Source organism: Rhinopithecus roxellana, chromosome 14, assembly GCF_007565055.1.
Source record: "Rhinopithecus roxellana isolate Shanxi Qingling chromosome 14, ASM756505v1, whole genome shotgun sequence".
Lineage (NCBI taxonomy): Eukaryota > Metazoa > Chordata > Mammalia > Primates > Cercopithecidae > Rhinopithecus > Rhinopithecus roxellana.
The window spans coordinates 87,152,873-87,179,385 of NC_044562.1; the positions used below are offsets into that span (position 1 = coordinate 87,152,873).

Here is a 26,513-nt window from a genome sequence, read left to right on the forward strand (position 1 = left end):
GAAACACTAACAATCAAGAGGCAGGAGAGGGAAGATAAGCCAATTTGAGACCAAAAAGAAAGTGAGCAGAGAGTTTGGATGAGAACTCACAGCGACAGCACAAGGAGTAGAGCGTTCTCAAAAGGAGGACAGTGTCAAATGACTCGGGGGATGCAAAAGATAAGGAGTGAACAGTGTCAATCGAATTTAGCAATTATGTCTCCAGTGGCCTTGGTGAGAGGACTTTTTGTGCCACTGCACTGAGGAAGCCAAACACTGGTACACTAATATTCTTGCTTTGCACGTTGGTTATTGTAAAGGAGGCAGAAAATAAACAGTTGGATATTTGAATTATTCCTTCTCAGACAGGACATTACAACACACTAGAGCATTAAAAAGATGATATTCATGTGTCTAGACTTCTGTCTCTCAATTCTCTGCTCTTTTTTCCCCCATGTGAACACAATCATAGTTTCCTAATTTTGATCAAAATGTATGGCAGTCATTGCTCCATTATACTTTTTCTCCTTCACTCAAGTCCCTGGCCCCCTTATTCCTTTCCAGTTCCACCTCTCCCCTCCACCACCTCCACTTCTTTACACTCTTTCCTCTCCTGCCATCTTCATGCACCCAGGAATCTGGTCCTGATGAGGGGGGAGAGTTTAAAGTGCCAGAGCAGGCAGGGCCTAGAGTATGATCACCAGGCTTGTTAGCAGCCAGATGCTGATAGATTTCCCCAATGAGAATGACACTGAAATATCTCTGAAATCTTTGCTTCTCTTTGTCCATGGCTGCAGATGCAGTTCATTCGCTCTTTGATATAATGACCTACCTGGTCCCCTCCCCTGAGATGGCCCTTACAGCCGTCTTACACCTGCTCACAGCTGCAGGCATTTGGCTGTTTTCTGTAGGTCGTGGCTGTTCTGCCTGTGGCTTATTGGGAAAAGAAAATGCTTGGTGGGAGGGTTTTGGATTTGGATTTGAGTAGCTCTCTCTTTCAGTGAACTAGGCTTTGAGGAGTGTTGCTAGTCTGGTTTTCATCTTACGTTCTGGTCCTAGCAACTAGGCTTCTTCCTTTTTCCCTGCCTTGTACTAGAATTCTTGAAACATAATCCCCTTCTTGGCTTCCTATTCCTTAGTGCCTGTTTTGTTACCTGGCTACATCAGACAGGAATTCCAACTGGCTGCTTGTAACCAAAGTAGGGAATAACAGTGGTTTAAATAAAAGTTTTTCTGTCACATAAAAAACATCCAAAAGTAGATAGTCTCAGACTGTTCGATGGCTTCTCAGTAGTCAGAGACCAAGATGGGTTCTTACTGGAACACCAGCCTTGGCACTGGTTTCTATTTCCTTCCTTCCTTCCTTCCTTCCTTCCTTCCTTCCTTCCTTCCTTCCTTCCTTCCTTCCTTCCTTCCTTCCTTCTTTCCTCCCTCCCTCCCTCCCTCCCTCCCTTCCCCCCTTCCTCTCTTCCTCCCATTCTTTCCTTTCTTTCTCTCCCTCCTTTTTTCTGTCTTTCTCTCTTGTCAGGGTCTCGCTCTGTCACCCAGGCTGGCGTGTAGTGCTGCGATCACAGCTCATTATAGCCTGGAACTCCTGCAAGCGATCCTCTTGCCTCAGCCTCCCGAGTAGCTAGGACTGGAGGTGCACACCACCATACCCAACTAATTTAATTTAACTTTTTGTAACCTGGCCTCAAGTGATCCTTCTGCCTCAGTCTCCCAAAGCACCGGGATTACAGGTGTAAGCCACCACTCCTGGCCTTGGTTTTCATTTTCAAGTTTACCTCCTGGCCCAAATTGTCTGTTGAAGCTCCAGCCATCAGGGTTGTCTTCCAAGGAAAAAACTGGAGAAAGGGGGAAAGCAGGCAAAAGGCACAAAGCAGTCATTTGTCCTCTTTTTACAGAACTTTCCAGAGATTTCCACCTAGAAACTTATCCTTGTATTTCATTGGCTAAAAATTAGTCATATGGCCAAACCTTGCTGTGCTAACAAAATGAAACCAGGGTTCTAAGTAAAAGGGAAACAGTAGATTTTGGGTAGGGAACTAGCAGCCTCTAACAGAATTACTTGGCTTAGCAACTTTCCATTCTCATTGTATCCTCCCTCTTTCCCTGAACCAGTGTCCTGTGTTATCACTCTGACTTGATATCACCTGACAGACTTCTCTACATCTGCCTGCCTGCTGACCACTCACCTGGGTCTCCAAATATAGTCTGCTTTGAATGTTTCTATTGCTATGTTTATCGACATGATTGTTCGGTTGCTTCATTTCTCCTAATTGACCTTCCAGGTTGTTGACACCAGGCTCAGATTACTTTGTCTATTAATTCCTGGTAAACAGTACTTTTCAGTACTGCCAAAGATGCTTACAGTTCCCCTGGGGAAGGGGAGATGAGCATATTGCACAAGAGGTAAATGTGGAAAAGGGGCCATGATGTGTTTCATCTGATTGAAACACATCTAGTCCTGGGCAACAGCTCCTTACCCTGCTTGAACTGCAGCATCTTCCTCCCTTCTCCTCCCTTGTTTATTCAGTCATGATTTCTAGAATATGCCCTGTACTTAAGATTTTCATTCTCAACTTGATAACTGGATTGCAACCTTCATACACTTCTCCTCTTGGTAGACTTCTTGCCTCAGAATCATTTTCTGGCTGTTAAGTCTTCCATCTTCAAAGTCCTCTTGAGATTATGTTTTCTTGACTTTATCCTTCACCTGGTCTATCAGACACCTATTTTCATTAGTAGCATTTCCAGGGTGAACCCTGAGACTGATGATAAACAAGTGTGTTTACTTCTAGTGGTTTGTTCGAGCAGGCATGCATTGGCTTGGGAGAACTGATTGTTAAAAACAAAATAATTATAAAAATATAACTTGTTAAACTGTTGGTACCTTGAAATTAGTCATAGTAGGAGTATGTACAACATGGAAATTGGCAAACACTATTAATCAGGGCTTTCTTTTTTTTCCAAAGAGGTATCTACCAGCACACCATTGCTTGTTTCTCTCCATCATTGACCCCTGAATGCTCATGCTCACGTGTACACACACAAACAACACTTCTCATCCGAGATCCTTATATCTTCAGCCTCCAGCTTACAGATAACCCTTCCACACTCAGCTATAGCCAGTGATTCAACATTTCATCATGGAATATATATTTTGAAAATACATCCTGGACCCTAAAAAGACTTTTCCAAAACTGCTGACCTAGCTATTTGAGAACTGCTAATGTAGTCCATCTGTATGCCTTCAGAACACATATAATCATACGGAGGAATCATTTGCGGGGGAAAAACCTACATCCTGGTATTTCAGTAGAGGGAATTTATCGATCAACATCAGAGGTGACTCATCACAGAATATTAACTTCTGTGAAATTAATATTGGGTGAAAGAGGACCAATTAATGATTACAGGTATTTCAGAAAGCCTGGTGCACACTATGCAATGATCAAGCTGCATGAACGAACTAAGATGTCAAGATGCTTTGCCTTTGACAGGAATTGTATCAGTTCTCATAAATGCCATTACCTCTTATTGATCAGGACCTCTGTTCCATATGTCTTTGATTAATAACAATGAAAAATGAATTAATTATTACTTATAATTACAGTATTTTAGTAAACAAAATTATTCAACTCATGGAAGAAAAAGAATAAGAACGATTATGAAAGCCTGGGAACCACTAGACTATGCCAATTTTTTATTATATTGAGAAGCTAATATTTCTTTGTTTAAAAACATGTAGCATTTGCTAATATTATAGACTAGAGCACATGCTGTGGAGACAGACTGCTTGGGTTATATTAGAACTTTGCCACTTACTAGCCCTGGGATTCGGGGCAAATTGCTTAATCTCTCTGTGCCTTAGTTTTCTCATCTATAAAATGGAAATAAAAGCATCTACCTCACACAATGACTGTAAAACTAAAGTGAAAAAAACACATTAAATGCTCAGAATGGTGATCAGCATGTAGTAAATAATTAATAAACATTTGCTCTCATTTTCATCCTTGATATTATTTTTGTAGCAGTTTCAGTGTACCAGGACTGTGCTATAGGCTGTACGTGTAATCTCCTCTAACCTTATCATTAAGCCCATTTTATGAATAAGGAAACTGACCCTCAGTAGAAATGATGTAACTTTTCCATGGTCTTGGACTAGTAAGTGTGAAAGAGGTTGGCGCAATATCTTTTAGGAGATTTCATTTAAATGGTAGAAAGATGTAAAACCACAGCTTGCATTGGAATTCAAGCCATCCTGATATTTAATATTCTACTGGGAAATTCTTACTTCATAGTCAACTGAACCCATGCATGTGGTAGCATAAACTATTCTTGTTCTGTCTTCAGCAGAGACAGAAGAGCTCACTCATAAACATCTCTGTGTTTTCACTTGAACTGCTATTAAGCTGCCCTCCTGACTTGTCTTCAGTAGGTTTTACAAAAACACAGCTCCCATAGGCCTTCCCCATGAATCCTATTTGTTAGCCACAGAATAATCTCAACAAAAGTATTTCTACTTCCTCTAACAGTAATTTTTAAATTAGACTTTAAATCTAAAGTTCATTACTAGTGTAAGCAGAGCACAATATCCTTTGGCTGAACTTGCTTCATTTATGAAGAAGCTGAATATAAAGATCCTTTCTCTCTGTCTTGGATTTTCTTATTCCACCTTCTTATTTAGAAGCTGCTGCCTACAATGCACCACAATGTATATAATAAGTATTTTAATAAGTATTTAATAAGTTCTTCTTTTAAGTTTCAAGTTGCATGTCATTTTGTGTCACAGGGTTAAGTCTAGACTCACTTACATTTAGTTGTGCAATCAGGAAAACACATGACAGTGTGAATATTTTTTAAACACACATGTTATATCACTATCCATTCATTCACTTTTTCTGGGTCAGTCACCGTGTTAGACACCAGGACCAAAGAACACAGTCCCTGCTCAGGGAGCACATAAGTCCCATAAGGGAGGTCAATATACAGTTACCTAATTATTGTGATAGAACAATGCACAGGAATCAATAGGAACATGGGAAAAAGAGCAGCGAAGAGACCCTGAAATGTAGAGATAATATAGTCTGATCAAGAATGCTAGGGAGCCAGTCAGAGGCCCTGGCTCTAACCCCACTTTTACAATTAATTATTATGCCATCTGTTAAGGGCTGAATTGTGCCATCCCAAAAAAGATCTGTTGGAGTTCTAACCCCCAGTACTTCAGAATGACCTTATTTGGAGATAAGGGCTTTAAAATGAGGTCCTTAGGGTGGGCCCTAATTCAATATAACTGATGTCCTGTGAAAAAGGGGGAAATTTGGACATAGAGACAGACATATGTAGAGGGAAGATGATGTGAACAGACACAGCGAGAACATGGGCATCCATAAACCATGAGAGACCTTTCCTTCACAGCTCTCAGAACGAACCAACCCTGCCTGTACTTTCAGCCTCCAGAACTGTGAGACAACTTTCAGTCTCCGGAACTGTGAGACAACATATTCCTATTGTTTAAGCCACTCAGTTTGTGGGTTTTTGTTACAACAGCCCTAGCAAACTAATATGCCATCTCAGTGTCACAAGCCTATCCCATGCTTCAGGTATGCTTCAGGTATCCCATGCTAGGCAAGGCCAGTCCCACGTTTGGGAAGATTTGGGCAAAAAGCACTCAGAGCACAACTAACCAGAAACATGCCTGCATCTGCCTGCAGCTTGTTCTTACTCTGTGACCCAGATGAATTCAAAGGTTTCTCTTTAAATACTGAATCTGAGTCTATGACAAGACCCATTAAACCTCCCCAGTGTGACATCCAGAAACAACACCAGTAGTCCTTTGCTTGTAAGGTAAATAATATATACTATTGTAGAGAATTTTAGAGTATAAGCTAAATTCAATAAAAATAAAACTTCGTGTTAAATAACAGATCAACGTGACATTACTGAAAACAAATGGTTAATAAACATGCAAGATTTTCTACCTCACAGGTAATCAGATTTATGACAAAAACTGCTCTTGGTAAATGGAAGATGCTAATACAGTTCACCCTTCAGCAATACGAGGTCTAGAAGTGTTGACCCCCATGCAGTTGAAAATCTGGGTATAACTTTTAACTCCCCCAAAACTTAACTATTAGTAGCCTACTGTTAACTGTAGGGCTTACTAATAACATAAACAGTAGATTAGCTATGTGATATGTATTATATACTGTATTTTTAGACTAAAGTAAGGTAGAGAAAAAATGTTATTAAGAAAATTATTGTAAGTAAGAGGAAATATATTTTTTATTCACTAAGTGGAAGTGGATCATCATAAAGGTCTTCATCCTTACTGTCTTCACATTGAGTAGATTGAGGAGGAGGAAGAGGAGGGCTGGTCTTGCTCTCAGGTTTGGCACAGGCAGAATAGGTGGAGGAAATGAAAGAAGAGGCAGAAGAAGCAGGCATACTGGGTGTAAATGTTATTGAAAACAATCCACATATAAGTGGACCCACACAGTTCAAATCCATGTTGCTCAAGGATCATCTGTATACATCAGAGAACAAATGCATGCATCCTGAATGAGTGATAGCCTATTCACTTAGAATACACACTGGTTCCATTTGTCTTTCTGTTGGCACAATCTAAACCTAAAATTATCTTCCTAGAATACACAGTGATATGAAACCTTTAAAACAAACAAACAAAAACTCCCTCTATTAGGTACATGTTCATTTCAGGCAACTGTTCTGAGGAGAGAAGGTTTGAACACAAAAAATGCCTGAAACAAAGAAAAGATAACCTAATATTTAGCTCCTGTATAGACTGAACAAGTTCAGCCAAAGTGCATTGTTTGAGTTTCTTCTTTCCAACATGTTTTACCCTCAGGCCAGCAAGGTTATACTTTCTCTTCTCACCCCAAGTCTTCATCTTTTCTGGAAAATTTCCAAGCAGAGCCCTGGTCTCAGGTCATAACAACTTGATCTGCTGCACCAGAACACCAAGGGAGTGAGTCATCCCTTTGGATTTGCCTCGGCAGGTCTTCAACAAGTCTTTGTTTCTCTGCCCACCCATCCCTCCCCTCAACTGCTTGGCGTTGGCCAGTGTCCACGATAGGTTTTTCTTTTAGTTTCTGTTGCCTTCCATCTTTTTACTTTTAAAAAAATTATAATGATAAAAATGTGCACAAAGTTAAAAGGGCAAATTTCACCCCTTTCACCATCACCCTAAGGGTCAAAGGGTTGCCAGGGTCAACAGTGTGAGTATCCTTCAAGAGACAAGAATTTCCATCCTCCCCGCCCTGCCCCCTTGCTGTTTAGAGTTCATACTGTACACAGTGTTCTGACTTGCTCTTATCACTCAAAAATATATCATGGACACTCTTCCATGTCAACACATACATAGCTCCCTCATTTTTAAACAGCTATTTCTTTTTCTACAGTGTAGATGTGCCCAAATAGAGAAATAGATGAACCATTCCTCTATTTATAAAAGTGGAACGTGGTCGAAATTCTTTTGGCCCTTACAAATAATATTACAATCGACATATCTGTAAATATATTTTTGCACACTTAATATTTCTGTAGATGAAATCACTTGTAGTGGAAAAGTGTGGTTAAAGGATACATGCATTTTTAATATCTATAGGTACTGCAAATTACTTTCCAAAAATGTTTATTAATTCATGCTCCAGTCAGCTAAGTATGAAAGTTCCTATTTCTTATAGACACAAACACCTGATAGTAAAATATATTTTTGCCAATCTGACAAATCATAGATGCTATCTTGTTTTTTTTTATGCTATGATCATTGATGAGATTGGGTATGTTTTCAGATGCTTATTAGCACATAGTCCTTCTTTTGAGAATTGTCTATTTTCTTTGTCCATTTTCTTATTTTGCTTCTTCTCTTTTTTCTCTTTTCATATTGCTTTCAAGAAGCTGTCTGTATTACTCATATTAACCCTTTCCTGTTGTGTATACATGTTGCGTATATTTTCTCCCCTTAGGTAACATTTTTTATGGTACCCTTCATTTGATAGAAATGTTAAAATTTTTTGTAGTCTTATCTGTTTAATTTTTTTCTGTTACAGTTTCTGAAATTTTTTCATGATATTTCTAATTAGTAATTATAAAGATAACCAATATTGTAAAAGTCTCCTATATTTTCTTTTAGTCTTTTAGAGTTTTTTATGTTTAGATTATTAATTCATCTGGAATTTTTCTGGAATATGAGCTAAGACACTGTATTAGTCATGCTTCATTCAACAGAAGGATTTTTTTTTTTTACTCAGATAACAATTGTGGGTGTTCAGATAACAACTGTGGGTGTTCAACAAGCAGACACAGGTATATTAAATGTTTATATTAAATGTTTTAATATCAGGTGTTTGTGAGTGTCTATAAGAAGTAGTGACAGGGTGACTCACAGACCCAGGCTCCTTCCATCCTAGCTCTACCCTCCTCTTGATAAGGGGTCAGCAAATTACAACCCACAGGTCACATGCAGCCCACTGCCTGTTTTTGTAAATAAAGTATTATTGGAACACAGTCATGCCTATTTGTTTACATAGTGCCTATGGCTGCTTTCCATAAAACAGCAGAGTTGAGCAATTGTGATAGAGACTATATGATCCACAAAGGCTAAAATATTTACTATTTAGCCCTTTACAGAAAAAGTTTGCTGACTTCTGCTTTGAAGTCTCAGGGTCCTTAGTTTCCACATGGCAGATGGGAAAGAGAGATCATGTGGGAGGCTTTCCATGGAGGAGGCCCGAAAGGGGAGTACAACACTTTCACCTACATTCCACTGGCCAGAATTCAGTCCCTGGCTTCACCTAACAATTTGGGAAGCTAGGAAATGTGAATTTATTGTGCGCTGAGGAGGAAAGGGAATAATTAGCCATATTCTGCCAAGGTGTACCCTGCAATTATCTGTTTCTTTCTTCCTTCCTATTTTTAATCAGAATAGGCTAGATTACACTGCAGAAACAAACAACCATCAAATATCAGTTGCTTAGAACAACAAAGGTTTATTTCTTGATCATACTACATGTCCACTAATGCTCAGCAGGGATGGCATTGCTCATTGTTGTCATTCACTCCAGTCTGATGAAGCAGTCACCACCAGGCACCTTGATGTTGCAGCACTAGGAAGAAAAGAGAATGTGGTGACTGACCCAAAGTGATACTCCTCACTTCCAGCCACCTTTCATTGGCTGAAGCAACTCGCAGGGCTATACCATAGTCAGGTGGGGAAATGCAATCTCATCATGTGCTTCGAAGGCAGCAGGGCTGGAATATTTGTGAGCAGCCCTACTGGATTGCACACTAACAAACACAGAACACATATTCATCCCCTCCCTAGGGGAGATAACCCAGATTCCATTCAGTCACTGCACACAAAGTCCAAGATCCTAGATGGTAGATGCCCTCCCCAATAAATATGAATATTGCCTAGTGATCTGGAGCCTAGCAATTAAAATTCCTCTCTGTCCCCACTACTTATTCAGATATCAAAATCTTAATAGAGTCACAATTGATCATAGCCTAAAACAGGTTTCCAGGATCTGAGCTATATCCACGAATGTGAGCCATGCTCTGAATGATCATACCTAGAGAATCAGGAGCCTGGTACAATCCAGGGGTGGCAAGCAGGGAATATGGCATTTTGCAGAAATCAATACTGCAAGAAAAGAGTCAGCTTTATTGAAGAATATGGCATTGTTTCTCCAGGCTTACAATTAGGCACTCCGAATAAAGAGTGTAGGTGACAATGTGGAGGAAAGCAGTATGCACAGATTAAAAATACCTATATGGAAATGTTAAAAAATATAAACGAATATCCTTTGTTCACCCCTCAGAAAACATCTGCTCTTATGGTTCTTGTTTTGTTCGCTTAAGAAAAGACCTTCACCTTTCTATTTAGTTTAGAAAATAGTAAAATGAGATTCAATTTCTGGATTGTAATCACAGAGAATCATTTTGAACAATACAGTCAAACTAGCATTACACAGATCAAGATGTTAAACAATGTAATTTTTCAAACACCAACATATATCTTATTCATATTTTATTTCTTCAGACTTTTATATCTCCATTTATGCCTAACTCAGAAAAATAATGCTTTGTTAGTTATATGATGTGCAAGAAGATTTTACATGTTTCAATAAGCATATTAAATCCTCTCTAACAGAAGTTCTTATTATTTCCAGAAGAAATTAATTTGAACAGCAAAAGGTTCAAGTTTCATTTGAAATACACTGTCTGTAAAACTTTTAAAACTCAGATTTTTTTTTTTTGGCTGGGCCCCTTAGCTAACTCTTGAAAGATATAATTGTTTTCTTCGAAGTTATTCTATACTTGTCTTTTCACGGGCTAGGCCTCCACTCCCAGTAGAGAATTACTTTTAGCCTAGTCTGTGGTACAGTGGTTACTCCTAGCCGCCTAGTCTCTGTTTGTTTTATCATTGATTCACTGCTGTAACATCTTTGCTCTCAACACATACAGCATTTATTCTTATAGCTCCTACCTACAGTACTTAGTAAGAAGCAGTCTTCGATTATCAAGGCCGTATATGGTCTTCTTAAAACCCTTTCTTCCCTCTGGTCATATTCAGTTTTTGAAAGCATTTTCTTCTGTCAGACTTCACTAAGCAAGTTAGATTTGGAGTCATGGGAAGATTATGAAGTGGTGTAAGAAAAGAATGAAGACTTGAGTTCAATGTTACTTCCAAAGCCCTTCCTAGGAAAAGTGTCGTTTATTATTAATTTTGGAATTCTAATTATGGAGGAAACCTCTCAAAAACATAAATAAATTATTTAGCCAGAGGACCAAGAAGTGCATCAAATTTCAAGTCAAATGGTTACAAGTTACTTATTACACCTAAATTTAATAAGCAATAGGATGTTTGTTCTTTATGTGTGGTATGGCTTCCAGAAGCAAGCTTTCCTCTCTGTAGCACGGGCGGGGTTCAACGGTCTAGGTTCAAATTCTTCCTTTACCACTTAGTAGCTAAAAACTTAGGCAACTTATTTCACCTCTCTGTGCCTCAGTTTCTTTCTTTCTTTTCTTTTAAAGGCTCTGGCTTTGTTGCCCACACCACAGCGCAGGGGTGTGATCCTGGCTCACTGCAACCTCAGCCTCCTCGGCTCAGGTGGTCCTCCCACCTTAGCCTCCTAAGTAGCTGGGACTACAGGCGTGCACCACCATGCCCGGCCAATTATTATTATTTGTTTGTTTTGGTAGAGATGGGGTTTCACTATGGTCCCAGGCTGGTCTTGAACTCCAGGGCTCAAGAGATTTGCCCAGCTCAGCCTTCGAAAGTGCTGGGATTACAGGTGTGAGCCACTGGGCCCAGCCCTCAGTTTCTTTATCTGTAAAACAGGACAAAAATAACCCGATGGGGCTCTTTGAAGGATTAAATGAGCTAGTACTTATAAAGCACTTGCTAATGTCTGTTAAATAAATTATATGATCCACACACCAATCGAAGGTGACAATAAGGTAGCAAGAATCACCACTCCAAGTCACACAAGAAAAGTTCCTTTCCTTTTAGCTCCTCTATTTCAGCAGTGCGTTGTCAACAGGGCCACATTATGTTAGCAGATTTGAACTTTATCCGAAAGGTGTTTGTATTTTATTTCAAATTATGAATTCCTGAACATTGGATAATGTACACTTCTGCAGTGCACTCAGAGGCCCATTAGAGTGTGGAGCTCCAGAGGCACAACCGACCCTGGTCTGATATTTGTAAGGAGCTTGATAGCCAAGTTGCCGCTCAGAAACAGTTATTGGTATTGCCAAAAAAAAAAAAAAAAAGGAAGCTAAGAAGTCACCCTTCTAAACAAACAAACAAACAAACAAACTGAATTGGAGAGCTGCCTGCATTTCACTCTACTGCCTCTGGAAAAGGAGTGTTATCTAAAGTGCTTCCATCATGAATAATGATTGAGAAACTGCTTTTACTCTCCCGACTACTGTACTCCCAGGCAGAAACCCAAGGCTGAAGCCCACGGTACCCATGTGTAACTTGGTTATTACACACACGTTTGGAGCCCAGGGTGCAGAGCCGCAGCGCAGAGGAGGAAGCGGAACACCCCGGGTTGGCCGGGTTTCCAAGGGCCGACCCGAGCCCCAGCACTTTTTCCGCGCCTGATTTTTCAGGTTATTTTCGAATGGGCTATCTTTGTTTACATTTTGAGCTTGGATCCTCTCCAGAAAGCATTACTACCTTCTAAATGGTGAAACATCTCGTATTTGCAGACAGTGCTGGGGGAGCAAAGTTCATTTTCTCGGGTAGGAGATGCTTCTCCTGCAACACGTGCGGATTGTGACAAAATCTTTCAAAAACGGGGAGTTTCGGTGAAGTGGAGGTTTGGGGAAAGGCAAGGAGGTCGTTGTGGAGCACGCAAGCAAAGTGCGGAAGCTGTACGGGGATTCTTCTAGAAAGTGGGGTGGGAAAGGAGCTAGGGAGGGCGTGTGGAGGGACGGGATCTGTGTCAGAACGTGCGTGTGAGCGGATACAAAACCCGAGAGAGGCGTGAGCAGCGCTGTGTGTGCGAGCGGGAGCGAGGGGCGCCGGCTGGGGTGTGTGCGCCTGGTGAGTGACACCGAGGGGAGGGCTGGCGGCCCGGCGGGCGGGGGCAGCCTGCAAGGGGCGGGAGTGTCCCTGCGTGGGGCGGCCGAGCCGGAGTTGTGTCAGTGAAGGAATCCAGTCTGGGGGCCGAGCTGGCTGCGCCCTCCGCTGCGAGCGCCGGCAGCGCGGGGCGAGCTCCGGACGGCGCGCGGCCCAGGCAGCGGCTCGCGCTCGGCCCGCCCTCCGAGCCGCAGGGGCCGCCACTGCCGCGGCGCCTCCCCTGGCGACCGCGCCCCGGGGCCCCGGCCCGGGACGGAGCGGCCGGCGCTCCGCAGAGGTAAGCCCGGGACCCCCGGCCGCCGTCGCCCGGGACCCCCTCCACGCCGGGCCGGCTGGGGATGCACGGCGCGGGCGGACGCGGCGGGGCCTGCGCGGCCGGGACGGAGACTCGGCCGGGCCGGGCGTTCGCAGCCCGGGCCGCCCAGCCTCCGCAGCCTCCCGGGGCGCTGGGTGTGGCCCGCGCTCGGCGCCGACGCGGGCTGGTGGCGCGGACCGGACGCGAAGGTCGCCGTCCTTCCTTTCTCCGGCCCGCGCGGGCGAGCGGGAGGAGGCGCCGGCTGGGACGCACAGTGGCGCTCCCCGGGCGAGCGTGTGGCCGCCGCGCTCCGACGTGGACCCGCCCGCCCCGGATCTGAATCGCCCGCGACCGCGGTTCCTCTCCTGCCCTCCTCCCGCCTGGGCGCTCCCGTCCCCTCCCAAGCCGGAGGGAGACCCACCGCCCCCCAAGACGCTCTCTGGCCCGGAGCCGCAAAGCCCACGTCAGCTGGGACCACCCCGCCCTCGGATCCCAGCCGGGTGCGGGGGCCACGGCCCCAAGGAACCCCCAGCCACTGGCGCCCAGCGGGAGCTGGATGCGTCGGCGTCCGCGCTGCGCGGGGGCGGATGGGGGTGGCGGGAGTAGACGCCTAGCGCCCTGGCCGCGGGATGAAGCGGTCGCGCCGCCGCATCTGGGCGGGGGGACCCCGGAGTCCGCAGGCAGCGGACCCGAGCGGGAGATGGGGGTGTCGTGGGAGGCGTTCCCGCTGGACTCCGGCGCACTCGGAATATCACGCTGCCGCACACGCGGGGCTGAAGGACCGAGTCTTCACCTGCGCGGGGATGCGGCGGAAGCGTCGCGTCTTTGCGAGTGGAGGTTTCGCGTTCCCGCGGGGTTGGTGTGTTTGTGAACTTCACGAGCTTCTCATCCCCCGTCAATCCTGGTTTTAGCAGATGTCAGGGTTTTGGAGACCTGCCACTTTCGTGAAAGATTCTTTCTGTACGTTTTCTTTTGTATTACAGGGTTTGTAGCTTGAGAACTAGTGAAAACCCTTGAACTTCAAACACAGTCTCTTTGCTTATTTTTTAAATTTGAATATTAAAATATGTACCAGCCCCCTCACAAGCCGACAGACTTTAAGACAAACAACTCTGAAATTTTAGAACCTGTTTAGAGAAAGTGGTTTTATACCAGTACTTGAAAGAGTAAGGTCGTGTAACCTTTTTAACATCGTTTTAGTTTGTCTTAAAGGAAGGATTCATCACCACTTTGATTGGTACTGTTTTCCAGAGTTTAAGCAGATGTATGTAATATGGCAGGGAAAAGGACAGGAAGTCAGAAATCTCTTCATTCTGAATAAAGAAAAAAGACTTCAAGTGATATAACCAATTATTTTGAAAGATACCTTGAAAATAGAGTGGCCGTCTGGATAAAGTTTGATAGGCCTTATGAAATTGTGTTGCTTAACCAGAAAGCAATGTGTTGTTAGGGCAGTTTTATCTAGTAACTGTCGTGTTTAAAAATATCTGTGTATGATATTCTTTGTTGAATTTTAACTGGGGAAAAATCAACTTTGGGAATGGTTTTCTATTTGGGCAAGGCAAATACTGCCGTTTCTAATTAGAGTTTTGGAATAAGCTCAAGCTGTGTTAAAACCTATTGTATGGAGCAGCAGAACAGAAAACATGTCAAATTCTGTATCTGTGTGGCTTTAAATACAGACACAGACACACAAACTAGAGACTAGCCCCAAAAGATAATTTGCATAAAAATACAATCACTTGAATGCAGAGAATAGCTAAAGACGTTAGTAAGAACTGAACATCTGGGAAAAGACTGTATTAATTAGCAATTTTCTTTCTTTAATCCCTGAAAATATTAAATGATTTTCTAAGAATCAACTTAGTTTAATGTGCTCATTTAGACAGGCAAAATGATCAGACTCCTTTTGTATTCATTTTGTTTTAGGGAGCCCCCTAATGAAAGTCTTCAGTAAATAGTTTCTCTGCATGCACTGATTTTCACGAGGCCATTGTGGAGAGAGGTATCTGTGGGCTTGTGAAGCTGCTCTGCCACACCAGTAAGGATCAGGGAAAGAAAATACTTAGGCCACACCGTTGCAGTCTTTGATTGCATGCCAGTCTGAAGTATTTTATGGACCTGTTAAATGGTAAGCTTTTACATCAGAAGTTAAGCTTTAGAAATATCTCACTTTGGGTCCTAATTTTTGTCAGCTTCTCAGTCTGCGATCAGAATTGTGCTATCATTCACAGTGAATATTCGTGAATGGTTGTGTGTTGAAAGAGCATAGGTGGTCTTCATTCTATTACTTTATACTGTTTTAATCAGCGTTTTGTGAAGTGAGCCAGGACAAAAACTTCTAGTTACAGTTTGGATAGGATGGAAAAAGTTGAGGTTGCTCTTCGTAAGATCTAAGCTGCTACCACCTGTCCCACTGTATGACAAGAGTGGAGTGCGTTTTATGTGCACTTGACAGGTGCTGCTTCGTCACTGCTTCGTAGTACTTCTTTCCTAGCCATCTTCTGTAGCACTTTTACTGTCATTTGACTGTGATAATTAAATCATATGTTTGTTATAATTTCTGTGCACAGAAGAGTAGATTTTACAAGCATGACACAGGACGTGAGAGTAGATGTCTCATATGGACAGATTTAAGTGATTGGGTCTGTTTATTGATCTCTGAATGGGTGTGCAACATTCAACTAATCCATTTCATCACTGTTTTGCCTTTAAGTGTAATCACACAATTAAAATAAGATTTTCATGTTCCAAACAGTTAAAAACCCAGTAAATATAATTATAGAAGAAAAACAAACCTTTCTTTTTTCTTCCCTTTTTTGAAGTAGTCTTGCTATGAAGGTGTTATTTCTTTGACACATCAAAATGGCTCATTTGGAGTTGTGATGCTTGTTATGTAAATAGGCCATATGTTGAATTTCTGCAGAAGCTTATTCCTTCAGTGTTGTGGTAATGGGTAGGATCCCCTAAGTATCATAGCTGAGAAAAATAGTTTTATGAAGATATATTTCTCTCTACAACTTATATAATTTTTTATTATTTTTGTTTAATAGCTAGTGTTTTTATTTTCTAATACAAAATTTTAAAATGTGATGTTATCCTTCCTTACATCATACAAATCTTTGTCTCTAGTACTGATCCAAACTCCATTCCTATTTATCTGCTTGCTTAATTAATAGACTTTTTATGGTGGATGTCCTGCTGTCAAGCTAAAGACTACATGCTTGATAACAAACTTTTCTTATTCTCTCTAAACTTGTTTCTTTTATGATGAAAAGACTTTCCCTTCTTGATCTGTTTAGCATTCTCTTCATCACCCAGACTGGAGATGTAGGAACCATTGCTGACTCTTCTCTCTCTCACTGCCTCTGTGAAACTGTGTGTCAGGTCCTGTTAACTCTTCCTGTTTAATGGTTTCTCTGAGCCACCCCTGGACAGCATTGTTAGGGGACATCTCATTCCCAGGAGATGCATGCTGTACAAGCCAAGCCCGTGAGCTTTTCATTCTTCACTCTCCCCAATCGAATAGGAGGCCGTCAGCCATCACTGTTTCTAGGATGATTATAGTCTACATCTTGGTCTCTCTGTAATTGAGTTTTCCCCATTCTACGCACTTCCACCATATCAACCTTCCTAAAACTCTTCCCTCAGAACTCTTCTCCAAGGATTGTTTCATGGGAACAATACTTTAGCATTGTTTAGTATTGCACCATAGTGCAAATACTTTCCGTGGCCTCCCCCATTGCTCATCCTCTCAACTTGGTTTCAGTGTATCTCACAGTCTTGCCCCAAATTAACTTACCAAATTATTTTCTACTTCTTTCCAACACGAACCTTCTGTTTCTACTAGTTGGATCTCACTGCCCTTCTAAGATGACATGCTCATTTTCTTGTGTCCTTTTTTTGTTCATGCCCTGCCTTTTAGAATGTCTCTTTTCTTTTTCACTCTGACCTAACCACATTCTTCAAGTCAGCCTGCCCTGATCATGTTACTCTCATTGGTTCTTTCCGCCCTTTTGTTTGCATAGTTCCTCTAGACCATCGGATCCTTTTTTACGCTGTTTCATGCTTCATTCTTGCTTTCTCAACTAGATAGCAAGTTCCTTCAGGGCATTGATGTGCCTTTTATTCTGTCTACAGGCCCTGGCCATAGGAAGCACTTGATAAATATACCCATAAAATGAATAAATGTAAGAATGATTTTTAAAAAATGATGGGCTTTGATATTGACTCTGTACTGTTCACCATTGGGTCCTCAGAGCCTAACTCACAGCCTGACACATAGTCATGACCTCAGTAAATATTTGTTAACTTAGAAATTCATGTTGACATTGGATAAAAGGGACAGGCATTTGAAGGAGGCGTCTGTCAAGGGTTTTTTTCCCCATTTTTCTTCAGTGGTTCTAATCAGCTTCTCCATTCATGAGCTGTGAGAATTCTGAGGACTCGGCATTTCCCAGAGTTGGGGTAATGATGGAGTCTGGCAGTTGTGAGTTGGAATTAAGAAGCCTGTAGTTATTTTAAGGTGGAGTGATGGGCCCCAGTACTGAGCAAAAAAAGCATTCAGGCTTTATGCCAGTATTTTATACGTCAAACAATTAGGCTAAAGTTATCAGTTATATAAAAGTTCAGCTAATTGGCTCTAAAATTTCAGACTGTATTTATTGCAGGCTGCTCAAGTTTTTCATTTAAAAGCATCCTTGTAGATTAAAAAAAGTATATCTGGGCACGTATCTGAGGGTGAAAGGTGATGTAGGGAAGAGTCTACCACATCCCATTGTATTCAGGACCAAATTTAATTCTTTAGTAAGAATTTTGTACAAGGCACTGTTTCTGCTGGGAAGGAGTTTATAGCCTAGCAGGAAAAATAACAGATGTATCCCAGAAACAAAGGTCTAACAGAGCACAGAAGGGAAAAAAATCTTCTTCTGTTGGAGAGTGGAGGGGATCTTCTTAGAATGACAGTAGTTTGAGGTGATTACTGAAAAGATCTGGATAAGATTTCAGTGTTATTGGGAATATAAGAATGAGGGAAGAGTGATGTGAGTGAATTCCAGGGCCAATTTGTTGGCTTTACATCAGCACTCTTACAGTACTTCTGCTTCTGAGTTGAACGCAGCTAGGAGCCTTCTGAGCATTGGTGGGCTGCAGTGTTCAATAATGTAACCTAAAGGATATATAGATACCTGCAATAATTACGTGTGGTGCCAAGTGCTGAACTGACTATGACACAAAGCGAAAAATAAATCTTGGAAGCAATATAACCAGTGTGTTCCTGGATAGCATCCAGCTCACTCAGAATGCTCAAAAAGGCCTCCTGTATTATGGAAATGCCACTGAAGGTTGACACTTTCACAGTAATGTAAATAATGAGAGGTCCACCCGAGATTGTGTTCCCAAGCAGCCAGCCATCTGTGGGACACTGTGCGGTGCACCTAGCCTAGCTGAGTAAAGGTGTAAACATACTGTTATATAGAACCCCCATTCTGATTTTGTGGAACTACTCCCATGGTCTGTAAAGCTAGGGCCAATGGGAATGTTTGAGGAATACGGATTTGGGGTCAATATATGGGAAGTTGCACCATTATGGATTGTGCTATTTCAGGAGGTGATAGGCCCCCATCACTAAACATGTATAAATAAGCATAGCCTATACCAGGCAATATCTTATTTGATTATGTGCATTCTCTCCTTTATTCTTGAAACAGTGCTATGAAGTACATGCTCCTGTTACTCCAGTTTTACTGAAGAGCAAAACTGAAGCCTAGAAAGGTTGAGTAGCTAGTAATTTGTAGAGCAGGTATAAAGCCCAGGCAGTTTGCAGGCAGAAACTGCATATGCACTGAGATGAAGAAAGGATGCAAACGTTAGGTGGCCTTATGGATTTTCAAGTTTCCTTCCTAACACTAGGATTGATTCTTTAATTCACCTTAGGGATCAAGATGCTAGCTATTGCAAAGTACTAATTCAGTATCAGCATCCAGTTCCTAGAGATTCAGAACAAAGTGAATACAGTCATCATCATCATAGTTATCACTTATTGATCATCTTATCATCTTATTTAAACCTCAAAGGAATCTTGGAAGGTAAGGATTATATATCCTTATTGGACAGGGAAACTGAAGCTCAGGGAAGTTACATAACTTGATTGAGTCTGCAGAGTTGATAATTGGCAGATGAATCTGGTGTCTGAAACCCAGGCCCTGCTTTTTCTGACACCACCCTGTGAGGTAACACATGGTGACACTGAAAATATTTACCTATCAGTCTTCACAGAAACCAACAAGTCAGAGAGGCTACTAGCTGTCAACAACCCCTGTGGCTCTGCAGGTGATGAGTATCACCTGAGGTGATGTTTAGGCATAGTTTGAAGGTGTGTGAAAGGCTTGGTAATCTACCAAGACCACAGGTCTGGAGCTCTAGTGACTTCTTCCCATGCTCAGCATTTATTTGATTTTATACATGATAAGTAGTACTATTAAAGAAAGAGAAAGCCTTCACGGATAGCTATATTACATTTATGTTTCTAATTAAGGAAAAATGGTTTTGCAGTGGTGATCTGTGTACCTTATAAATGGCAGGCTCTCTTCCCACTCCTTTTCTTCCTCTCCCTTATTCCAGTCTGAGACTAATCCCTCTTGCTTCCTCGGGGATCTTGCTTCATTGTCTTTTCTTCAGGGTCTCAATTATCCTTTTCTTTCAGCCTATAAACATACGTACGTCTTATTCTTTATAAAAACAGAAAGTGATGAATGCCTTTGGTCGCTTCTTTTTAGGTTTGGGTATGTTTCCTTATTCCTGGTCTTAGCAGGCAGCTCCTTGAAGTTCAGGTCCTCATACACATCCTGCACCTCGCCACCTTCCTTTCATCTTCAACCCCCTACACTCCTGTCCTCTCCTAATGACCACCTCTGTCTAGATAATGGACCACCATTATCTAAAATGTTGATAGTCACAACATTCTTAAAATGTTGCCCACCTGTTTTCTGAGTTATCCGTTTCTCCTAATTTTCTTTCTTGTCCAGCTGCTGTGTATTTGGACTTCTCTTTACTGTCCTCCCTTCTTCTCAAACCGTAGCATCCCCTACAGTTGAGCCCTCAGCCCTCTCCACATTTGCCCCGTGGCAGCACATCTTCTGTTTTCTTCTACTGCCACCTATATGCCATTGATTCCATTGGAAATCTGCATCTCCAGCCTTGAAATCTTATCTGACATGTGTTCCAAGTATCTTTAACTCAACAAGTTCAAAACATCACTTCCCCAACTTCAATCCAGCATACTCCTGTGTTTTCTATCTCAATGAATGAAATCTGCTTCACCAAGTTTAAAACCTAGGACAACTTCTTTGCCTTCTTCAGCCTCTACATTTTATATAGAGACTGTCTTTTCAGATTCTCTTGAATCTGCCCTTTTCTCCCTGTATCATAACCTTTATTACTGCCGTGGTTCGGGCCCTCATCCCTTCTCTTGAGGATTATTGCAGTAGCCTCACAACTGGTCTCTCTGGCTTCTGCCTGGCCTGTCTCCAGTTTGTTCCTCACACTGCTGCCTTTCTGAAAGGCAAATCTGATTATGACACTCCACTGCTTAAAATCCTTCAGAAGAGTTTCTGCATCGTCAGGTTAAAATCTAAGCTCCCTGGTATGGCAGGAAAGCTTCTTTGTGATGTGGGCCTTCCCTTCAGATATGTGTCAGTCTCCTCTAATGATCCTGGTCCCTACTGTCTGCCCCTGCCCATAGCATCTCCACTAAAGGAAATAAATGATAGGAGGGATGGGAACAGAGGCGAGATGATAGACCTGCTGTTCAGTACTGTAGCCACTAGCTACACGTGGCTATTGGGCGCTGGAAATACAGCTAGTCCAAGTTGAGATGTGTGTAAGTGTAAAATACACCATGATTTGAGACTATATAAAAAATGTAAAATTTCTCCTTTAACAAATTTTAATATTGACTACATGTTGAAACAGCAATAGTTTTGATACAGTGGGTTAAACAAAATATATTACTAAAATTAATTTCACATATTTTTTATTTTTTAAAATGTGATTACTTCGTGGATGTTAACATGTGACATAAAGAAAAAATAATAAAATAAAATATAATTACTAGAAAATTAAACATTACCTGTGTGCTCACATTATAGTTCTTTTGGACAGCATTGTTAGGGAACATGTCATTCCCAGGAGATGCATCCTGTACGAGCCAAGCCCGTGAGCTTTTTGAGTGATTAAGTCAGTCCTATTGGCATAGAGAAGTAGCAGTTGCTCATTTTTTCAATCCAGAGGTATGAAATGTTTGGATAAGATTCAGAATTGGAGAGACAGATTCTGAACACTACAGCCAGGAGTTATATGTACAGTGGGCATAGTGTGGAAAGCACTATTAAAGCACATCTGTCTCAGCAGGCCCACCCAGCCATCATCAGGAGTGGGAGGCAGGAATTCTCGTGGTGTGGTAGAAGAAGGATTTGAGGTAGACAGGAGGAACAAGGGAAGGGAAAGTGGAGTCACATTCCTTGGAAGCCGCCTACTTGTGAGGTACCAGCTGAAACCTTGAGAGCCAGGTCTCTGATATTCCCCATCCTGCCATTGATTCTTCCTAGTGGGCTAAGTCCCAGCTTCCCTACTGTCTGGCTGTAGGATCCTGAACAAGTTAATGAATCAGTGAATCTGGAGTCTGAAAAATATGCACACCATACAGTCATTGTGCGTCAAACAAAATGATGTGCCCCAGGCTGATAAGGGCTGTACAGAAATTAGCTATGCCTTAAGACACTGAGGGCAGTAATCTGTGGATGAGTTGGTCTGAAGAGCTTTGAGGGAAGGGCATATGGGCTGTCAGAAAGACCTGGAAGATAGCACGTGTTGCCTTAAGAGATATGCAGAGCATCTGGCTAACACGATGAAACCCCATCTCTACTAAAAATACAAAAAAAAAAAGAGCCAGGCATGTTGGTGGGTGCCTGTAGTCCCAGCTACTCGGGAGGCTGAGGCAAGAGAATGGCGTGAACCCAGGAGACGAAGCTTGCAGTGAGCCGAGATCACGCCACTGCACTGCAGTCTGGGCGACAGTGAGAGACTCCATCTCAAAAAAAAAAAAAAAAAAAAAAAAAAATATGCAGAGCTTTATATGTTCACGGTGCAAAAGCCAACCTTTGGTAGGAAACCAGATCTTATCAGGTTGGATCAGGAAGGGGAAACCCTCCTGGAAGATTTGATGGGAAGAAACTGTGACTATCAAGAGGACAATCCAGTAGGATTAGATTCCAGTGAAATCTGATAGGCAGTGTGACTCAGTGTCTTCTCTCATGGTGGTTTGCCTGCTATAGTCTGTTGGACTCTTAAATTCTGAGAAGAACTTCCTCTGTTGGTTTCAACCTGGGCAGCTGTTTTTATTTGCTGAATGAGTAGGCATTTTGTATAAGATTTTGTTAGGGGCAAAGGTTCTTGTGCTAAAAACAAAAGTTTGAAAGTCCTATATTATAGAAAATGGCCTGAGTGGTGACTACCTTGATGTGATTATTTCTCCCTCATTTGCAGGATCTAGGACCAGTTTAGGCCCTTTCCAGAGGGAATACAGCTTCCTTTCATCTGAACCTTAGCGACTTAGCAGATCGACCTTGCAGTTTGCCTTGTCCAGGTAGTTTAGCCAGGTAGCCATAACTCAGTCTCGTTCTTGGGTAAATGAGTTTCCACTTTTGTGCTGGGTTCCACCTTGTCTCCTACATTCCCAAGTCCTGGATTTGTGTTCTTGTGGAGGGACCCCAAGTTGTCTTAGGTGAGGGTCCTGTTACGTTTCTCCAAGCCTTCTTGGGACAGTAGTGTCCCTAGGGGTGGACCACTGCTACTCCCTTCTAGGCCTCTTTAGTACTGAGAACTACCAGCAGGGGTCAGGAAACCGAATAGATATTTAGAATTGAATAACTTGCCTGGAGCTTGGCTTTTCCCTGGTTCCAGACCCCTGACAGCAAACTTTGCTTGCTAGTTTGCTGTCCCGTTGGTCTCTGAGTCCCATTTGTACAACTTGGAAGGAGAAGGGAAGACAGATAAGGACTGATTTTCTTAAATTATGATACATTCATGTCTTTGTCTCTAGTGCTCTTATGTGTGTATGAGAAAGGTGGCCGCCTTTATGTTGTGATTTCAGAATCCATACTGCTGAAAAGGGCACTTCAAATATCAAGTTTCTCTTTTTTGCTCTCCAATATGTGAAAGCCTACATTATAAAAACTCTAGTTTCCTAAGACAAGTATGATTTAGAAGAAAAAGAGGACAGGCTTTGGCACTTGAAAGACCTGATTTTGAGTCATGCAATTACTGGCTATATGAACTTGAGCAAGTTATTTAATCTTTCTGAACCCCAGTTTTCTTATGTATGAAGTGAAGTAACGCCTACAATTTTGTTATATTTTGTTATGACCAAATAAGATAAAATATAAAGTGCCTGGCACCAGGTCCTAAAATGCAAATGCTATGGAGGTGGTAAGTCAAACTTACCCTCATATCTCAATATATCTCAATTCACCCTCCTTATGTTGAATAATTTTATAGACCTTTCCCTGAGACTGATCAGGAAGAGGATATGAAATCTGGGGCAAGGGGTCCAGATTTTACCCAGCCAAGGGTGAAAAAGGACCAGAAGGAAGTTGCCTTCACATTTTGCTTAAGTCCCATCCTCCCTGTGGTTTGCATTTGTGAAAATGTCCATCTGAGATTATAGGTATAACATGAAGCCTTGGAAAAAAGGCATGTTTACATCCTCTGCCAGGATAGCATAACAATTAACAAAGCAGGTTTTTGAATCTCTGAATAGTCAGGTGCACTGCCATCAAAATAAATTTTTATTTCTATTCTTTGCTGATAGATTACAAATGAAGAAAGCCACTAAAATATCCTGAAAAAGAAGATTTATATACGAATTGGACGCCAGGGACAGATTTTTCACACTTATTTTGTTGGAACCATTCTTTCCTTAGCTGTGGGTGTTTGGGAAGTTCTTTTGTTGTAGCTTTGTTGCTTACAAGAGGGAAAAAGCTTTAGTACACTAAGGTAAGAATGATTTTGATTGGAGGCAATATTGTTCTCAGTGTGGGCTGACTTTCATGTATTGTAGTGATTACCAGTACATAGCCAAGAAAACCCATTTGTTGAAGTGCTGTAAACAGCAGATAGTCTGATCTCAAATACTGCCCTGATCGACAAGTGTTTATTGTAGGAATGTGGTCCGTCCTATAATCTTTTAAGGGAAAAGGGGAAGATGTTATGCCAGTCACTGTGACTGCAAATGTCCTGATCTGGCAGGTCATTTTCCTTTCTCGTTAAATAACGAGAACTCTGTGGAATCTGAATGGTGGATTCAGTACATGCACTGAGCTTCCAGTGACTTGCTCAGCTCTTGATGCAGTTGATCACTCCACTGTAATTCCATACCCTCGATTTTAGTGCCATATCAAAATCATGAACACTCAAGGAGACTATGTAAATCTACTTCCTCAAAAATTAGAAATAATGGCACTAAAAATGTTATTTAATGCTGGTTTGTGGCACTGAATATATAAACTCATTCATTGTTCTGGTACTCCCTGAACAAGAACTGTTTCAGTTGCAGTGGATGATATCAACTAAGGTTTCCATGGCAATGCTAATTTATAATTTCCAAACTTTTGTAGAATTTCACCTTCTGGACTCTCCTAGATTGCATTTAAATTTACATTTTCTTCCCCCTCATTTATTAAGGTGAAGCATATTTAGATATTACTTACAGGTATGTACTAGGAGTATCTTCATGAAACTCACTGATAAGAAATTAGACATGTAGAAAGCAGGCATTGGAAACAGAAAATGGATACTGTGGTCTAACATCCCACCAAATGCAGGAATTCTTTCCACATTATCCCAGTTGCCATTTGAACCAGCCAAGAATGAGGAGTTTTGGTCAACATTTTATGATGCCAAGTAATGCTAATGACAGTAGTCTGCAATGCTGCTGGACCTTAAGTCCCTTTCGATTTGGACTTCGTGTTATTTGTGATTGGACCAATACTTCCTCAAGCACAGGTGGACACAGATATTTGTAAAACCTCTTCCCAGTGGTGCACTGAAGCCTGCCTCCCTGCAGCTTCCCTATTGGTCTTCCATCTGCACTTTGGATGCCACAGAAGAAATATGCACCTTCTCTGTGGTCGCTCTTCAAATATTTGACCATAGCTATTGTATCTCCTTCTCGAAGTCTTCTCCTTTCAGGGCTATGCAGTTCTAGTTCTCTTAACTGATAGTTCTCATCCTGTTAACATTCCTCTGGGCACCCACCACTCTGTCAATGCCATCTTAAAAGTGAGGCATCTGGCCAGATGTTGTGGCTTACACCTGTAATCCCAACACTTTGAAGGCCGAGGTGGGGCTATCACTTGAAGTCAGGAGTTTGAGACCAGCCAGGCCAATATGGCAAAACCCCATCTCTGCTAAAAATACAAAAATTAGCTGAGCGTGGTGGCACATGCCTGTAGTCCCAGCTACTCAGGAGGCTGAGGCAGGAAAATCACTTGAACCCCGAAGGTGGAGGTTGCGGTGAGCCAAGATTGCGCCACTGCACTCCAGCACTCCGGCCTAGACGACAGAACAAGTCCCCACCTCAAAACAAAACAAAACAAAAAAACAAGCGGCATCTTGAATGCAACAGCCTACTCCTGACTGAGTACTCTGAACGGGAGAAAACACTAGGCTGCTATTCACTCCCTTGATCAGGGCACCCTTCTTTTATTAATCTGGTCAAATACTGTGTGGGCCTTACTTGTAAATCGGGAGCAGCACATTGTTCATATACGAAGCTAAAGAAAACTTCCAAGCTTTTTTTCTTAACAACTACTACAAAGCCAGGTCTCCTTTGTTCTTTACTTGAGCAGTGAATCATGTGTGCCTACTTAGAGGACTTTACATACATTTATCCTACATTTTGTCTCTTTTTGTCAAATTATTTTTCCTCTTTATCAAGACGGCTTTGAATTCTAAAATTTTTAAATTCAATATATTAGTGATGTTAGACTTTTACATACTTATCAATTGCACACTTGGAAATGTTACTTTGTCGTTGATATTTGACCAAGATAGGCCAAAGGCAGAGCCCTGTGACATTCTACAAGAGAATTATGAACATCAGTATGTGAATTTTTTTTTTTTTTTAACTAGCTTGACAGTCTTTCACTTATGTTTACTTTCTTGTCCAAGAGCATAGAGTCAGGGAAAGTCTTAGTCAAATGCCTTAGTAATGAAATCATTATTGGTCCACTTATTGCCACTCAGTAGAACGCCTATGATAAAGAATAAGATTCATGAGAGTAATTTTTAGATTGCATTAATTTTTCTTTTGAAAAATTTCTTGGAAAAGCATATGTAAATCACCTTATTTTTCATGTATCTAAGAGAAAATAATTTTGTAAAATAAAATCAAACTTCACCTATCATTTCAACTCATATGAACTTGTTTGGTTCAAAGGAATTGCTATGTAATACATCATTCTATTCTCTTCACAGAATCATTACTCTTAAAAAGAATTGGTGGGGTGATAGGAAATTACTCCATAGGTGTCACTCCAACACATCATGATATTCTCACCTCCT

The 26,513-nt window shown here is 41.7% G+C and overlaps 1 protein-coding gene across 5 annotated transcripts in view; it reads left to right on the forward strand.

Moving 5' to 3' along the window:
• The first annotated feature begins 12,026 nt into the window (after window positions 1–12,026).
• Window positions 12,027–26,513, forward strand: part of SPATS2L (spermatogenesis associated serine rich 2 like) — a 178,365-nt gene continuing 163,878 nt past the window's right edge. For 2 of the 5 annotated variants that reach the window (XM_010373603.2, XM_010373613.2), the window contains exon 1: window positions 12,117–12,562. The gene's annotated coding sequence lies outside the window, so the exon portion shown is untranslated. Of the gene's footprint in view, window positions 12,876–26,513 lie in introns of all 5 variants that reach the window. The other 3 variants (XM_030916326.1, XM_030916330.1, XM_030916328.1) reach the window with 2 other exon arrangements.